The 19058-nt window shown below is 33.5% G+C and overlaps 2 long non-coding RNA genes across 3 annotated transcripts in view; one reads left to right on the forward strand and one right to left on the reverse strand.

The window, feature by feature from the left end:
- Positions 1–17480, reverse strand: part of LOC127863784 (uncharacterized) — a 36776-nt gene extending 19296 nt beyond the window's left edge. The window contains exon 1 of the long non-coding RNA XR_008041180.1: positions 17280–17480. This is a non-coding gene — a long non-coding RNA (uncharacterized LOC127863784). The remainder of the gene's footprint in view (positions 1–17279) is intronic.
- LOC127863785 (uncharacterized) lies at positions 11513–13734 on the forward strand. 2 transcript variants are annotated; one of them, XR_008041181.1, is made up of 3 exons: positions 11513–11710; positions 12267–12369; positions 12834–13734. It is a non-coding gene; the product is annotated as an uncharacterized LOC127863785 (long non-coding RNA). The 2 variants fall into 2 exon arrangements; XR_008041182.1 differs by having other exon boundaries at positions 11520–11710; positions 12267–12364.
- Positions 17481–19058: the final 1578 nt, after the last annotated feature.

The raw sequence follows: 19058 nt of genomic DNA on the forward strand, positions 1-19058 counted from the left end.
CCCTGTGACCTTTCAGGGGAAAAATATAAATTTTGAGCCAAAGTAGGTCAAATTTACCCCGGCTTCCCGGGTATTCGCCAAAGATATAATTTAGATCCAATAAACCAGTGCACGGTGGCCAATGAGACCTTAATGTACACTGGTAGTTGACATTTCAAAGACAAATAATTGTCTGTACGCCTCCGCCAAGGGAGTGCAAGCACCGCTCTGTCTTTATGGCCCCTCTCGCTGTCACCGGCTGTCGTCTTTATCCCCGAGACGGTTTCCCCAGCGCGTTGAGCGCACTAGGTACTGCCGCCTCGGGGTCCCTCTTTAAAGCCACCCCCTCGATGTCCATGGGTTCCCTCCCCGCAGAAGGAACTCCGAGTCCGTCCCGTATGTCCTTCCACTGGTGGTCTTGCTGTCCCGCCGTACCCGTCCCTCTACAGACGGGACCTCTGGACCGGTACGGGCAGGCGAACTCTCGATAAAAACAGCGGATTGGTCAGATCCGCTGCATCCTGGAGAAGACAGCAGTCTCAGCAGTGAAGAAGACACTATCTTTATATATGTCCGAATTCTAACATATCCAAAATTGTTACATCGAGTGAAGGGCCTACTTTTGATTTCTAAAATAGTTGGTATCTTAATTAAAACATATCGTTCCCAGAACATTTTAATAATGGAACTGTTAAACACAAATGCCTGTTGAAACAAGTTAACATGTGTTTTTGTCATGGTATTGATTAAAGAAATAGCGTCCCTAATAATCGTTATAATTATTGATCGTCGAGACAGTTTATCCCAGGATAACATAATTGGTAGTTCAATGTCATAAAGAAGCTGTTAATTCGATAATAACCCCCATAAACATGACTATTTTATTTGGACATTCACGGTTTGAAATCGTTTTAGAAACTGTTGATTTTGCGATTTTTAAACTTTTGGTACGAACCTGTTCGGAACAAAACCAAAGTTTCGTACCCATTGAACATAACGAAAAAACACATATTATATGCTCAAATTCGTCACTACAACTACATTAAACAACACATAAAATGTTATTCTCTAAAATATGACCGTATTTGTGCGTAAAAAATGGAATGTTTAAAGTTGATAGGCGTAAATGGGTTTCGCATTTCGAGCACCTGTTAAATTAAAATCGTTCTTCTCTTGTTGCTTTCATAATATTTTTTAGTCATTTTAATACTATCAAATTTATAAAATTGTAAAGAAATAATAAAATATTTACTTACAAATCGATTCCATTCAGGATTTTATTTGACGGTTGCATAATTATCGGGAAATTAGCAGACTTTGCTGATGAAAGCGTTTTAGCGTTCATCAACTTCTTGCACAAACAATGATAGCTTAGCTGTTGGTAAATTCCAGCACATGTGCACGATGACGGAGGTTCGCGTATTAATGTGGGTAATTAGAACTGGGTTTATTATGATGATTTATAACTCATTTGAACTTTTTCTAAAACCCGGCAAGCGTTTCGTGTTTAAAAGCCACCTTTTGGCATCCGAAAAAAACAGATTTTATTTATTTATTTTCGTCAAAATGCGGGTCCGAAAATCATTTTATTAAAAAAAATCTGGCCATTTTTAATTTAAAAATGCTCTTATGTAATCAACGTTATTTCATTTTCAAATGTTTTTAAATAATTAACGTTATTGCATTAAAAAACGGTTTTTAAATTATAAACGAAGAGTTCCATTTTTTACTTAAAACTGAGCATTATGAAATTGGTAAATGAAAGCATAATTATACAGATAATTATTCTCCAAAAAGATCTTGTGCGTAACGGTATGTTTGTTATAGATTATGTATCTGTTAGATCATGCGTAACGGTATGTTTGTTATAGATTATGTATCTGTTAGATCATGCGTAACGGTATGTTTGTTATAGATTATGTATCTGTAAGATCAATCGAATTTCACTTCAAATCTTAATTAACACAATTGCAAGCAAACATTGTATTTATTTAAGGAATGAGAAGATAGGTACGCGTATAGTTGATGGATAACTGAGATCAACATGCACCTACCTTGTGATTCTTTAACTTTATTGAGACCTTGGTCGTTATCTGCTTCTCTAAAAATAACCATATATAAATAATCTGCTTGATAAACGATAATCAACCGTTTCAAAAAGAAATAAAAAACACACACAACAAGTATCTGGGGTTGTTAACCAGTTTGAATGAGGTCTAATTCTCACACTTGGCACAGAGTTGTTTATTAAATATTAAAGTGAATGCTATTATTCACAGTAAAGCTTTATATTAATAAATGGTATTAGACGCCATAGTTATGTCTCAAGCTTGTTGGCACTTAAAAAAGTTTTACTTCAAGCTCTACTGATCTTGTTTATCTTCAGTCCTCAACAAAATTGCTTTAATTTGATGTGATAGTAGTTATGTACCTGCGTCACGTATAGATCTTTGGAACATATTACGGACTTGATGCCTAAAGCGACAGTTCATCCACAAATAAACAAAACAAAGACCTGAAATCGACGCCTCGCGCATGCGTTACCTTGCGAGATTAAACAAAGTGGTTTGAATGTTTCTTTTAATTCATTATTATTATGTCATTCAATTTTCACAGATCGATAGTTGACAAATGTTTATGTTATCCTACAAGCAAAATAATTATTAGAAAAAAAATGGGCATACATTCCACCTAGCGGCGATACTAAATTCAAGCGAAACACTGGCGTCGATACTGATATCAATGGAAAAAATAAAGAAAAAAAACTGCAGACGCTAAAAGATGGCTCAATTACCTAGATACGTTCGGAAGTAGTGTGACTAATGTCGCGCTAGTAGGCAACGTTTATGTAACGTCCTTGAAACGCTATGATGAAACGTTCTGGTAACGTTTTGTATGCAACGTTATGGCAACGTCCGGAAATGGTTGCCGATATTGCGACCTAAATATTGCGTTTCAGCAACGTTCGTAAAACGTATGATGCCCACTGGGAAATATAATTACTTTCTTGTTTATTCGAATGTATTGTGGCAATCCGTTGATGTCGCAATTGAAATCGAAAGTAAGTAAATATGAATTTTACGGGGATTTTCAATGACGCATTTACAATCGAAAATGAGTTGATATAGATTTTGCGGAGATTTCAAAAAAACGCAGACTTGTTTGGGGTTTTCCGACTTGTTTTGCATAAGTATTTCAGCTAATTACAATATCAATTGTTTAGTTTTCGTTTAATAATCGAGTCGCTCATCTTCTGTTCAATAACTCGCGTTTGTTTATGAAGTCGCGCGTGAAATCGAAAGTAAGTTAATATGAATTTTACGAAGAAGTCCACTTGCTAGGGAATTATGTTCAAATCGGCTCATATCAAACTAAGTGACGTCACTGTATGTATGTATGATGGCGTTGCATTGCGCTTACTTACACGCATTGCGAATCGCATACGATATAGATAAACAAGAAAGAAAGACAATCTCAGACAGTATACGGGTTCAATAAAATGGGATTAAATTGTATTTATAAATTGAAAAGTTATAAAACACTTGTAAATACATGAATATTATTTATTAAAATCATTACTAAAAAATAAAAGCATATATTATCGATCTTATCGTGAAATAAATTAGTGTTAAATGCCTTAAATTAAAACTTGTGAAATTGTTAACGGCCACAATTGAGTAAGACAGGTTTAATGTTTTGTGTATTTAGTGTATGTGTTTACCATATACCACTCCAGTGTCACGTGGTAACAACATGATTCATTATTTCAAGCACTAGTGACAAAAATGGCCCTTTCACGACCCCCCACCCGCTAGCTCGACACTATACAACCACCGACACGTCAGTTCGAGGCCAAGGCAGTACACAGACACTACACAATGTACAAATACCCGGTTATCATCGACAAAAAACGTCGACAATTATTTTTGTCACATACGGTAAAAGCTGAAAGCATTGCACATAGCAATAACTCTTTTCTTATATTGATTACATTTTTGACGGCTCGGTGCCATGTCATAATGTCTATCATGCATACCAGTATATACGATAATGCTGTCACTGATGTATTGCATCAACCAGCTAAATATCAGGGATTATAAAAACGATAATAATACAGAATGGTCAATCACTAATGTTACAAACAACGCAAGCAAACCATTAACAATGTGAACTGCGCTTACCGCACTAATTGTATTGGTTTGATAAGATTTCGCTTTATTACAGAACGCACTTTATAAACAAATACAAAATACACATCATTGGATACATTATTTTTAAGTAACCGTTAATATACTTACACATTATAACGCATGTTAATCTAATCTGTATTACAAATTATAAATGTATGGCAAAATTTGGGTTTGCGAACTACAGGTACTATACGACGTGATATGTGGACGTACGTACGCACGTTGGGACAAATTGCATTGCCAAATGAATAACAAATTGCATGTTTGTGTGGTGAACGAAATCTTTGAGACGAAAAAAATAAACTGTTTTACCTGATATGGTCATGTAAGCTAAACAAGCGTCTGGTCGATGGGAAATCGCGTTTATCTGGGCGCCCAATAGAAAAGAGAACTCTCCGCCGTAGTAGAACGACGCGTAGCTTTTAACAATCGATATTTATGTTAATGAAACTTCATGCTTAAGCGAATAGAGAATTCTTCATACACAATTTAAACACCTTGCATTAAATATGGTTATTTTGATTGCTAATTACTAATTGCACTCACATCTGAGTGGTTGATCGATTACATTCCAAATTATTTGGTTAGAAGACCATGTACTTATCGATACATGCAGATAAAATCAATATATATTGCACTTTAAAGCATATTAAACACACTTGCCAGGTCGAACCTCAAAGACCTCGTGAAGAGGCCGGTAGGACCTGTAAATAAACTCTGATCCAAAAATTAAACACACTTGCTTTGAATGTCTTTTGTAACCAAACAATTCTAAAGATAATGCGCTTGTGGTTTAATCATTGGTGTGCAGTTTTCGTGTAGATGTATTCTCCGAAGGAAATTTAAACTTGAAAGGGTGATTTCTTTTGTGAATAAGTCATGTCTGTGTTTGTGAAAGGATGTATTTACGCTTTATACACCAACTGATTTAAATGAGGATATGTTTAAATGTAATGTTTGTGCCGTGTGCAAGTTGAACCTTCAGTATGTGATGGCAAACTGGAAAACATGTGTTTATACCTTCCCGTTTAAACATCTTTTTTATCAAATTGTCGAAAATATATAACTACACACAGAACTAACGTAACTTTATTTTCATATGCGCAATACATTAATAATAATAAATTAAGTTAATATAACATTTGACATATCACAGTCCTTTACGAGTTCACGATAAATACAACATAACACGCGCCTGTTTTCAAAATTTCATATCTCAAGTAAAGTTGTATTTCATTACAAAATGAAATTGGTTTTATTTCGAACAGATGAATTTTCTGATTGAGTTTAAGATATGCATTGACTATATACCATAAAAAAACAGTGTTATCAAAATTATGCGATGAAGTGTTACGGTAGAAATATCAAACTACATCAAAAGTGTGGATGATGATGATGATGATAATGATGATGATGATGATGATGATGATGATGATGATGATGATGATGATGATGATGATGATGATGATGATGATGATGATGATGATGATGATGATGATGATGATAATGATTATTATGCTGCTGATGATTTTAATGATGATGATGGTAATACTTATGACGACGATGATGATGATGATGACGACGATGATGATTGATGATGATGTTGATGATGATGATGATGATGATGATGATGATGATGATGATGATGATGATGATGATGATGATGATGATGTGATGATGATGATGATGATGATGATGATGATGAGCATGATGATATGATGTTGAATGATTATGATGATGATGATGTGATGATGATGATGGTGTGGTGGTGGTGGTGGTGTGGTGATGATGCTGATGATGCTGCTGATGATGCTGATGCTGATGCATGCTGCTGCTGATGCGGTGATTGATGTGATGCTGCTTGATGATGACTGATGATGATGATGATGCTGAGCTTGTGCTGCTGGGTGCTTGACTGATGCTGTGCTGCTGCTGCTGCGCTGGATGCTGCTGTGCTGCTTGCTGCTGCTGTGCTGCTGCTGATGCTATGCATGATGATATGATGACTGATTGATGATGATGATGATGCCCCTTAAAACCATTCTTGTAGCTTTTGACGGTGAACATAATATTTTGGCGACCAGACATTTACCTGAGAATTTCTCATGACGCATCTGTGTCAGCATTCTTTACTTTGTAGTTTGGCTTGACTATTCGCTACGTACTTCATGCTGTTTCTTTTAGCGGCTTATGTATTACCCAATGGAGAGTTTTTATGCGATTAAGCGTTGAATAAGGTACCGAACGCTTTCTTTAAAGAAGGGAATACCGATAAATGTATAGAAAAACACTTGAGCTTTTGAAAATCACCTTTTTCTTTTACAGTTTCACTTTTAATCGCCAGTTGATCAATCGCTATTGGTGATTTTGAAGATCGGACACGCTAACATATACTATTTCTTACTTTGAAATAAAATTGGAAAAAAAGATTTAAAAAAAAGTACAAATATTTTATAATTGTTGTTGATTTATGTCACTTGTAGTCGCATATTCATCGCAGGAAATGCGTGTAATTAAGTGAACTCATATTCAAACCACCGTTGTTCGTAAATAATAAATATACTACGGAGGATCACATTATATGGGTCCTCACATCGCTTAGTATGAGTTTTTTTTTACCATTAACATATATTGTAGTTTATTTTATACTTTATCATAAAATATGACATATTTGAAGTAAAATAACAGCAGTGAAAATAACACAATTGTTATTTTTACCGGTGAGAAGAACAAATTTTCGGAATTCCTTTTTCTATTTTTAGATTATCATATCAAGATTTACTTCCCTTTTTATATCCTTGTTTATATTTTTTCTATGATCACGGGTGAAATAAAATCGATATCCACCGAATCAAACACATTTTCTTATAATTGCATGTTTTTGTTTACCGTTTATTTACATTGTAAAAGAGTTTAGATGATGAATTTCCCTGGAATAATAACATAATCATCTTAAAGCAATACTGTGTTATCAACGTTTATCTATAGTCAATTATGTTTTCGCCGACCGATGTTTGCAATCGATGCGAAAAGCTGGTTTTAATAGTAATACGAGTATTATTGTATTTTTAATAATAGTTTCAGATGTCAGTTTTATAAAGAATACACGTACATTTAGACTTGAATATTACTTTACAATACTACAGTGAACTCGTTTAATTGCATCTAAACAGAACTCAATCTAGCAATTATTTCCAAATTTAGCGAGACGCATTCCTTATTTTTAAAAGGATGGTAATCCAGATTGACGAAAAAAGGACAGTGCATGAATACCGTATTTTTTACAATTATTAGTTTATATTGACCACCAGTTAACTATAAATACCGTTATTACTCTATGTTTTCGGACACTCTAAGTTTTCGGACAACCATTTTTTAGCAAAAATAATTATTTTTCGTGACTTTTAATTTTCGGACACACGAGTTTTCGTCCATAATTAATGTCTCTTAGTTTTCGGACAGTATATTTCACAGCGCTATTTTACACAATTTCTATCCTGTTTTTGATATCTAATGACACTTTGATCATGAGGTTTTACAACCAGTTTAACATCATAAAACATGGCAGGTGCACGCCTGAGGGCAACGGACCATTATATTTGCGTAATTGGATAAATAACCTTGTAAACCGGTATTAAAACATGGTTTCGCCAGATAGCATAAGCGTTATTACAACAACAACAACAACCTTTATTAGCATATAAGCATAATACAATGCTTTTTTTGTCACAAAACAGAAAATTACGCAGTGTGTGTGTTAAAAATACATTGATTCAATATTCAATAAGAGAAGTTTACAAAAAACGTTGTACAGCATTAATCAATATAATTATATCATCAACTGTAATACGAGGAAAATGTAGAATTATTTGAATTAAACAAACATATTCAATGAAAAAATAAAATTAAAAATAACATGGCTATGTCTTGTAGAAGTTAACAATTATAACTGATTGTCTATATTATTACGCATTTCATTAGCATTGAAAATATATTTAGCAAGGCTTATTATGTCCCTGTTATTTGCCGACTGCATTAGAAAATCAAATTTATTGAACGTAGGCCACCTTTGAAAATATGATTTCAAATGTTTCTTTCTAATTTCTCTATATAAAGGACAAACAAGTAGAAAGTGATAGTCGTTTTCTATAGCGTGTCCGTTACAAAACTTACATTTTCTATTTTCGCGTAGTATGTTATTATAACGACCTCTTTCTATTTCTAAACTATGTGACGATAATCGAAATCGTGTAAGTGATGTTTTGTATTTCTTATTTGTTATAAATTCAAGACATGGTTCTAACTCAAAAGTGTTTTTAAATTTACAATAGCTCATGCTTCTAGGGGAATTATTTATTTCACTATTCCAGCTTTGTTTGTAATTATCTAATAAACGCTGTTTAATTGTATTGTAGATGAATGTTTGATCGGTTTGATTTATGATAGTTGTTTGATCCGCCCATATATTGCTTGACCCAAGCTCGTCAATAGTGTTTTTTATGTGTGACGCCCAATTTCAATGGTTGTATGTTTTATTTGGTTGTGCATCGTTAAATATCACAGTATATATTGTTTTTGTGATACTGTTATCACTTGATTTAAGTATTTTTAATCAATAGCGAAATATTTGTAATTTGCGTATTATGTATAGCGGGTATCGCCCTAATTCTCCGTAAATACCAGCTAGATTTGTAGATTTGTTTACTTTCAAGATTGTTCGAAGTAGTTTTGTATGTATTTTTTCGATTTCTTTATCTTTCGTAAATCCCCATACTTCTGCTGAACAGTGTAGAGTTGGGGTGACTAGTTTATCAAATAGGTTTAATTGGTCGCGTGTTGAGAATTCGTATTGATTAATTATAGTGAAAAGTTTATGTAGAGATCTATTTCCGCGTTCTGCTAGTGTTTGGGCTGTTTTATACCAGTTACCATTCCTAAATAGTGTTATACCTAAGTACTTGAAAGATGTCACTATTTCTAATTATTCCCCGTAGAGGATAAAGTTATAATTTGTATGGCGATTACTTTTTTCAAAGATCAAGACCTTTGTTTTACGTGTATTAATTTTAAGTTGAGATAATATGCAGTAATTTTCAATATCATTCAACATTGATTGTAATGATGCTGGTGATGTCGAAAATAGAACTTGATCATCTGCGTATGATAACAAGAAAAACTTTATGTCGTTAATCGTTATAATTCCTTCGATGTTTGAGTTTATGTTCTCATTGACGAACATTAAAAAAAGTATGCTTGAACACGGGTCTCCTTGTTTTACTCCTGTATTAGATATTATATGATCGGATATTTGTGATTTCATTTTAACGGCTGCCTTAACAGAAGTATACATAGCTTGAAACGCGGATACAAGTTTGGTACTAATTTTTTGCGATATCAGTTTTTGCCATAATAGTGCACGGTTTATGCTATCATAGCATTTAGCATAATCAATGAAAATGCAGTATAATTTTTGGCCGAATTGAGTACTTTATTTATTAGACTGTGAAGTATATAAAAAATACAATCTACAGTACTTTTGCCTTTTTGATAACCGTATTGGTATTCAGATACTGATTTGTTCGATTCGCACCATTTGGTTAGTCGGTTTAATGACACTTGTGAATAAATCTTTGATATAATATTATTAAGGGTTATTCCGCGATAGTTTTCTGCTTGATTTGGGTCACCACTTTGATAAATTGGTGTAATGTAACCTAGTCCCCAATCTTTCGGGTAATGTCCACTTTCAAATATGATATTGAATATATGTGTCAGATGTGGTTTTATGATGGTGTATGAAGGTTTGATTTTTTCAGCTGGTATCTGATCCGGCCCGCTTGATTTTCCGTTGTGTTGTGTTGATAATGCTTGTTGTATTTCATTCTCTGTTATCGGGGAGTCAAGAAAATCATTTGTTTTGCTGTTGCTAGTGTTGTCATGGATATTGTCAATGTTTTCAATGGACATGTCGTTTATATCATTACTATATAAATTATTGAAATGTTCATACATTTTTTCTTTATTGATGTTGTCGGGAATACTCGTATGTTGTTTATGACATTTTTTAATATTTTTCCAAAAATATTTAGGCTGTGTTTTAGCTATATTGGTTAACCGTGCCCCTTCTCTCTACGACTCTATAGCGGTGTTTTGCTTTTCGTCTTACATCGTTATATTTTGTTCTGTGCTGAATAAAATTGTGTCTGTTTGCATCAGTTTTATTTTATTGAAAGCATTTTTTGCGTGTTTGAAATTGTCTTTTGCATTTTTACAGGTTGAATCGAACCAATGTGGTTTTTTATTTTGCCTGTTGTGCGAATTTATTTTTATTACTTTGCCGAATATGCATGCACTGTTTTCTTGAAGATATTTAGTCAAAATACCAGTTTTCTCATCTACCGTTTTATTTTCATCAAACACTGTATTTAAGTTTTGAATTGTATTTTTTATTAACGTATTAAATTCATTAATTTTAGATTTGTCAAACACTATTTTTATAGTTTCTGTTGTATTAGATTAATTAATATTAAATGGTGTCTTTTATGTGTGATTTTTCATATTTAAACTAAAATATAGAGCTGAATTGTCCGAAAATTCTGTCCAGTCTAGAACTTCAAATTCTTTAACAAAATTGCGATCGAGCGTATCCTTTTGCATTAATACAGAAGAACAGAACAGAACAACTCTTTATTTTCACCCAAGTATACAAGGTATACAATAAGGGAAACATGACAAAAACAGGTTTTAACAGTATTATCCGGTTCAAGTTGATCAGCTATAGCATGCATAATGTAAACATATAATACAATACTATAATACACAATACAAAGGGAAACTATTGAGTGGAGTGTTCAAACACAATCAATTTTAACTAGTTTGTTGGGAGGGGGGAGTGGATATGTCTTTACATATATATATACAATAGTTATATATCGAGATGACGAATCCGGCAGACAATGAAGAAAACAGAAAATGGGAAGTCTTTTTTAGGTATTGGGCTTTATAAGTAGATTTAATTCAATGTCAATCATTAGTAGTCGTAGTCAGGTGTAACCTGAGTTTATTTTTCGAGAGAGAGAGAGAAAAGTCCACCGTTGCGATATTTGAATAATATGTACACTATACATAATAAACAATTTACATACACGGAGCAATGCAATACAACACAGATTTTTATACTGTATATTGTCGGGAGGCATATTTGCAAAATAACATTTGCTGTGAATAGCAATTAACACCGACATTTATGGATAGCTTTCATTTTATTTACATTAGCTATTTTTATTATGTACATTTTTATCCGATGTTGGCAAACATACAGTTTGATTCTAAGAAAAAAAAGGATAACTTAAATACAGCCGCAAAAACATAAACATAGAAAGGCAGTATAGTAGCGTATAGCCCGTTCCGGGAATAATTGATTTGTTCGTTCGCGCTTTAGAGTAACGAGTGCAAAAAAAAGAACACCTGAAGACGAACTCGTGACAGCAATTATCGGATAAAATTAAGCTGAAGGATGGAACGTACCGTTAAAGCGCCAGGTAAGCAGGTAATTTATTTATTAACTAAGCTTAGTAAGTAAATTGGTGTACGGTATCATTTAATAGTCTACTATTTAACTGTCTTTGTTAAGCAGAAAAAGAAATTATCTCCCTTGAAGTTGACATAAAGATAAAACAATGAAATAAATAAACGATAAAGAATCCGTTACTGGAGAAGCAATACGGAACAGCAATAAACATATAATACAATGTTAATGGTTGTCATTTGTCAACTTGGGAAGATCAGGAGGCATTGGGTTGGACATATAATGCGACAATAATACATGTATGATAGTAATGGGATGAAATGGTAGTGGAGTGGTGTGACATTACTGTTGTTTAAAACTTTGAAGGATTATGTTTAAGAATTTGCACACTTCTTTAAGTTGTGTTGTTGAAGTTGTTGATAGAACTGTTTTAAGAGTAAGGTTTGAAGTTGGTGTGTTGAATACACTTAAATACTGTTCTCTTTGTGTTTGAAGGTAGGGACAAAATAAAATGTAGTGTTCTTCACTTCCAACCTGGTCATTTGTACATTTTGTGCATTTTCTTTCAGCATATGGGGTGCCATCGTATCTACCTGTTTCGACTGGGAGGTTATGGTTAGCTGTTCTGATTTTGAACAGGCTACTTCGCTCACGCTGAGGCAAAAGTGTAAGGTATTTTTCCAGTTCAAGGTTCTCTTTGAATATTCTATATGTTCTGGTTTTGTTTGAGGTAGTGAGACTGTTTTGCCATGTAGCTTTATATTGCTCTATTAATTTGTTTTTAATGATTTTATTTGTTTTTATAGTAGTATTCAATTGGTGTTGGTTGTGCCATAAGTCTATAAAACCTGTTGCATTGAGAATTTCTTTTATTTTATTTATCCATTTGAAGTTATTGTCAGGGAGAATCATCATATAGTTATATATCTGCGCTGCAAACTTATTTTGTTTCCCGTTAAGTATTCTAGTCCAGAAAGATATCATTTTTGCTTGAATTGTAATTGATATTGGGTACCTTCCAAGCTCTCCGTGTAAGAAAGATATAGGTGTTGAAGTTTTAGCATATGTGATTTTTCTTAAAAATTTATTGTGGATTCTTTCAAGTATATCGATGTTTTCGTATCCAAATATTTCAGATCCGTAGGTCAGAATAGGGAGCACAGTGTGGTCAAAGAGCTTTATAATGAGGTCGATTGGGAGGCTGGCATTGTTTGCCCTTGTGAAAAGTAAGTGCATGGCTTTGGTTGCTTGTTCTGCTATATGTTTGCGTGCTTTAAGAAATGATCCATTGCTTGAGAAAGTGAGACCAAGATAATGATAGTTGTCTGTTATCTCAATAGGTGTATTACCTATGTAAAAATTGAAGTTTTGTAATTGTCTTGCTCCGAATATTATTATTTTAGTTTTGTTATAATTAATATTAAGGTGCCAGTTGTTGCAATATTCATGGAAAGTGTTAAGGCTATTCTGGAAGTCATTTTGGCAATCGGAAAGTAATATAGTGTCATCAGCATAGAGTAAAATAAGGAGTTTAAGCCACAATGTTAGGTCTAAGGGGTCGTTTAACTCTACACCGACAGAACCATTCAGATTTAAAGATGATTGCATATCATTCAGGAACAAAGAAAACAGAAGTGGGGAAAGGTTTTCTCCTTGTCTGACTCCAATTTCTGAAATAAATGTAGGAGAGACAGTGCCATTGTGTGAGATACAGGATTTAATATTACTATACATGCTAAAAATGATGTTAAAAAATTTACCGTTTATTGAGGTTTTTAGAAGCTTGTGCCAGAGGCCTACTCTCCATACCTTATCGAACGCCTGCGAGAAATCAATAAATGCACAATAGAGTTTTTGTTTCCGTTTTTTTAGTATTTCTATTAAAGAGTGTAGTGTAAAAATATGGTCGCTGCAAGAATAACCTTTTCTGAATCCTGCTTGGTTTTCATCTAGAAGATTGTTGTTTTCCAAGAATTGAGTTAATCTTTGATTTAGTACAGAGGTGAACAGTTTTCCAAGACAGCTTAATATTGTTATTGGTCGAAAGTTATTGGGATCTTTAGAGTCACCTTTGTTTTTGAAAATTGGGATGATAGTACCTTCAAGCCATGTTTGGGGAATAATTCCAGTATCAATAATACAGTTAAACAGTTTGCAATAAAGGGGTAGTAGGATTTCTTTGGTTGATTTAATATATTCATTAAGAATGTTATCTGAAGGGCTTGAGGCTTTAGAGTTTTTTAGGTTATTTATGCATTTAATTATTTCATGTTCAGTGAGTGGCGCGTTAAGGTACATATTTGAGTCATTCGTGGTGTGTAAATCATTTTCGAAACGGTCATCATCAATTGTATTTGTATTTATGATCTTGAAATGCTCGTAAAATTTTGCATTAATAAACAATCCGTTACACTGAGGCCACGTGATGAACTAAACGTGTAATTCCCATGTTTATCTTGCGCTAATCGACTGTTGGCAATTATGTGACTGGTGATTTTTGCACATGGAGATCAAAGCGCGTCCTTGAATGTCAATCACGTGATCTTGACTCGTGCGTTTAGGAAAACTCGTGGGCGTGAAGTAAGAGTTGTTTGTATTTAAAGTTGTATCGCCATCTAAATGTTTGTCATATTCTAATATGTCTGATAAATTCCCAGTTCTTATGTTTAAATCTCCAACAATGTATGTAAGGCCTAAATTACAATATTTTTCGATGCCTTTTTCTAATTCCTCAAAAAAAATCAAAGTCTTTGTCTTTTAATACTTTTGAAGTGATAGGTGGAATGTATGTACAACATAAGTATACATTTGTATCAAAATCAAACAGTGATTGATCTAATTTCAACCATACTATTCCATAATTATCTTTTCCTGCAACAGTTATCTTATTTTTAAATGCTGTTTTATAATAAATTGAAATACCTCCGGCTTGACGACCTTTTTTAATCCCATATGATTTATGTCCATAAATGTGTTCACTTTGATAGTTTTGAATTTCGATTTTTGATGATTGCGTTTTGCTTGTCCAAGTTTCACTTAATACCACAAGGTCGTAATCGCTGATTATTTGTAGAAAAATCACAGTCATTTATTTTTCTATTGAGTCCGTTCACATTCCAAGAGATGATTTTGAACTTCTCAGTGTCCTACATATTAACTTCCCGGAAGTTCCCGTCCGCTACTCTGGATAGTAGTTTTGGTCCCGCCCATTTTATTGTTCTACCGGCTGCTCGTTCCCGGTCTACCAAGTGCTGCTTGTTGCGTCTTTTCTCTAGGGTCCCTCTCGTTTGTTGGATACCGATGCCTTGATGGAGTGCTTTCAGGTCTTGACTCCGCTCAATTGCTGTTTTTCGCACGAGCTCTCGATCTTCGTAAAGATGGAATTTTGCTACAATAGGTCTCGTTTTAGATGGTTTACTCTGACCTATTCTGTGAACTCTGTCAAGGATGATATTTTTGTCGATGTGGAGAACTTCTTTAATGAGCGTTTTAATCATTTCGTCACAGTTTTCTTGGCTTGACGTTTCCGCACTACCATGAAACAGAAGAGTTTCACGTAAGCTATGAAATTCAAGTTTGTCGGTAGCTTCATCAATTTGGGTGATTTTCTTGTCATATGTGTGTAGTGTATCTTCGATTTTCGTCACCTTTTCATGAAAATCTTTGAGTTGGTATTTCGACTCTGTTAACGTTTTCTTTGTCATTTCAAATTGTTCTTTAAAGATATTTAGACTTGTTTCAATGGAATTTACTTTTTCTTCGAGAAATTCAACTCTTTTGATCATTTTGTTCATGCACCCTTCAATTTTATCGATTTTTGATACTTGCGTTTTGATCTTCTTCAAGTCCTCCATCATTTCTGATGCCCACATCGGAGGTACCTGACTGCCTTGACTGAAAGTCCCGAATTGATTACAATTGGCAGGGGTAGCGCCAATTAAATTACAGTTAAATTATCTACCGCAATGGTACTACCACTTCTCAGTAAAATAACTGTGACAAATACTAAACGCTTCACAATGTGATGCACCCTATTACAAGTTTTACGAACAATAGAGGGTGTTAGACAACAACTGTCGGAAAGGAAAAAACAAACAATTCATAGTTTGAATTTGTTATTGCGTTAATTACAGGTTCATACTAGCGAGTATCGGTACATACATGCTAATCTTTGAACTCGTTGGTAAAAGTACCACCTTGTAGTAACTTTCTGTCAAATAAATTAAGCATTTAAAATGCAGTGCAAACATATATAACTGTATTTATACTTTACAGCATGGTATTTTACAAGCGTGTGCTATTACCGGTAGTCGTTGAAACAATTGAGGCTATTTTCGGACACTTCAATTTTCGACGCTAAATTTTCGGACACCTCTATTTTGTGAATATTTTTCGTATCTAAGTTTTCGGACACGAAACAAATTAATTATTTTTAAGTGTCTGAAAACATATAGTTATTACGGTAACGCGAGTAGATTGATAAACATCGTCACGTGTTATACACAGGAATTCGAATTGCTCATGGTTAGTGAGTTGTATATTATATATATATATATATATATATATATATATATATATATAGAGATATATATATATATATATATATTTATTTATATATATCTTGCGTTATTTATAGTTAAGTGGTAGTTACCTGGTAGTTATACTCACTTAAATTTTATTACCGAATATAATAAAAGCATGAACACTTTCAAGTAATGTAATATACCAGTCGTAATATTTTAATCAATATAAACTAATTATTGTAAAAAAAAATCGGTATTTACCACTTTTCTTTTTTAGCCAATGAGGTTGAACATCCCTGTAAAGTTATTTTAACTTCGGAAACCAATCGACCAATTGCACAACCACAAGCCTAGTATTTATTTCAGCTCCGTTACCTGAGACGTATTAAGTTATTTTTACTTTTTAGTGTCTACAAATTAAATATTTAGAAGAGCGGGAATCAAACAGGGGGCTTTATCGACACTAGACGGACATTATATTTATTACGACACGGTGACCTTATGTCGCAAATCGGTCAAGTATATTAATAATTAAACTATACACTCATCTATATACATATAAATAAATTAATTAAACATAAAAGCTCGAAAGGACCAGCAGTAATTAACACCTGTTATAATACATAAATATTGAGCAATACATTGTCAAACAGTGTCGCAACAACAAAGCACCCACACAAACAAACGCCACACACTAAATAATGTAAAAAGTTGTTTAAACACATAACGAAGTTAAACAACTAATCGACCGACAATTCTTTGATTCATTTAACGGCATTCGGATTGAGAGAACCGGTGCATGTTAAACGACATCATTTGAATTGCAAATAAGTTTGCAATGTTTTTCTTTATTTATTTTAACGAGGTTCTCATCAAAGAAATTTAGTATGTATGTTGACATGCACATAAATTTACTGTTCTGTTTGGGCCTCGATAAGCCACATTAAACACTCTGTTGACTTAACAAAGCCAGCCACATACTTGAATAACATTTTAAAATTGTTTTGAAGCTGATTAATGTCAATCCCCCGCACCGTATACATATGAATATTATCTTACCTTAATAATTTTATCAGTTCTACACATGTCCTTTGCTCATTGTTCGACATGATTCCCTCCATGACACATGCTTTCGATTGTCTACCGCTATTAGCTAAGACGACTTGCCGATAACCAGTTGGCAAATAAACGACAAGTTTTATGATATCGTGCTCATGTGCACTCTACATCATGATTATATTGGTCGAGATAAGATGTATGCTCAGGAAAGCGGACGTATTTATTTTAAAATACTGCAGTATAACATAAGCGTTGCAATTGTTTCCCACATACTTATTGGCATTATACAATGAAATGAAATTAGGCTGTGTAACTAACGAAGATAAAAATTCAGTTATTTCCAACATGTGTATAGTGTATAAAACGGAAATTAGTTAATAATACTTTACACGCCATCTACAATAGATATTATATTATAAATGCATATTTAAAAATCCTAGTTCATATTCATGATACAACATTACATATCCATTCCTCTTTTGAGTTTTTCATGTTATCAATTATTCATTTGTTACATCAATTGAATTTCATGTTAAGTATAAATTAACACAAGTTCAAGCACATGTTGTTTTTTTAAGACAAAGCAGATAGCTACGCAAATAACTAATATCCACGCGCACCTTCTTTGTGATACTTTATCAAGACCCTGGCCGTTATCTGCTCCTATGTAAATAAACCATACATAAATAATATGCTTTATAAAATATATTGAGCCTTTTGGACTTACCAGCACGAAATAAACACACACACGGTGACACTCTGTGGTAATATATTTTGACGGCAAAATCACAGCAGTGGGGTTGTAAACCGATGTGAAGAGGTTCCATACCACACACTTGTCCCAGAGTCATTCATAACACATTTGATACAATATTATTCGTAACCACATGGCACACCCCCTGTACTTCGATAATTTGGATAATTCAAACTGAAGAAAATTTTTTTCGGCCGAAACTGAAACTGAAACTGAACGGTAGGTGATTATTTTATCATTTCTGCTAATTTAGTAACTATAAGGACCTTACTGTTCTACACATGTGTTAGTGAATGTCTGACACACAAATGCGTTTTGAGTTATGCAATGATTTAATAGTTTTCTAGTAAAAAACGATATATTTGTCTTCGGAAAAGCTTATTTTCATGAAATGCGACCTATGTGTTGAATTATTTACAAGTTAATTGACAAAAGAGCGAACGAAACTGTAACAGAGATATGCAAAATTATATCATGAATGTCCTTTAAAAGTTTACATTTAACACCTAGTATGTTTTTGTGTTAAAATCATGTGTTTGCAGGAAGGGTAAAAAAGTGTATGGATAAATCCAAACTGATAATAACATCTATGTGGATAATAACCAAACTCAAAATGGATAATGCACAAACTGCGATGCATTTGACATGTTTTTCATCGACAGGTTCGATATTATTCTTTGAAAACAACTATTTATAACCAAAAACGCAAACGATGTGTATAATGGAATATAAAAAATACTGTCAACGAACATCAACATTCATTTATTTGTTACTAGTGAAATCAGTTTCAACAGAATTTGCATATATATACAATTGAGATTAGAAGCAAAATAAGCATGCGAAATTTGCATTCCACGTACACAGAGATGTCATAGCATGTGTCCCATGTCATTTTGGATAGCATGAAAAGCAAGAAATTAAAAAAATGTCCCTACTTATTATATAATCACCTGATTTAAAGGAATTAGAGTCGAAGCTGCGTGTTAAGGTGGCACTTGCCCTGCTGATTAGTGTAATTGTCATTA

Source organism: Dreissena polymorpha, unplaced genomic scaffold, assembly GCF_020536995.1.
Source record: "Dreissena polymorpha isolate Duluth1 unplaced genomic scaffold, UMN_Dpol_1.0 chrUn037, whole genome shotgun sequence".
In the NCBI taxonomy this organism is placed as follows: Eukaryota; Metazoa; Mollusca; class Bivalvia; order Myida; family Dreissenidae; genus Dreissena; species Dreissena polymorpha.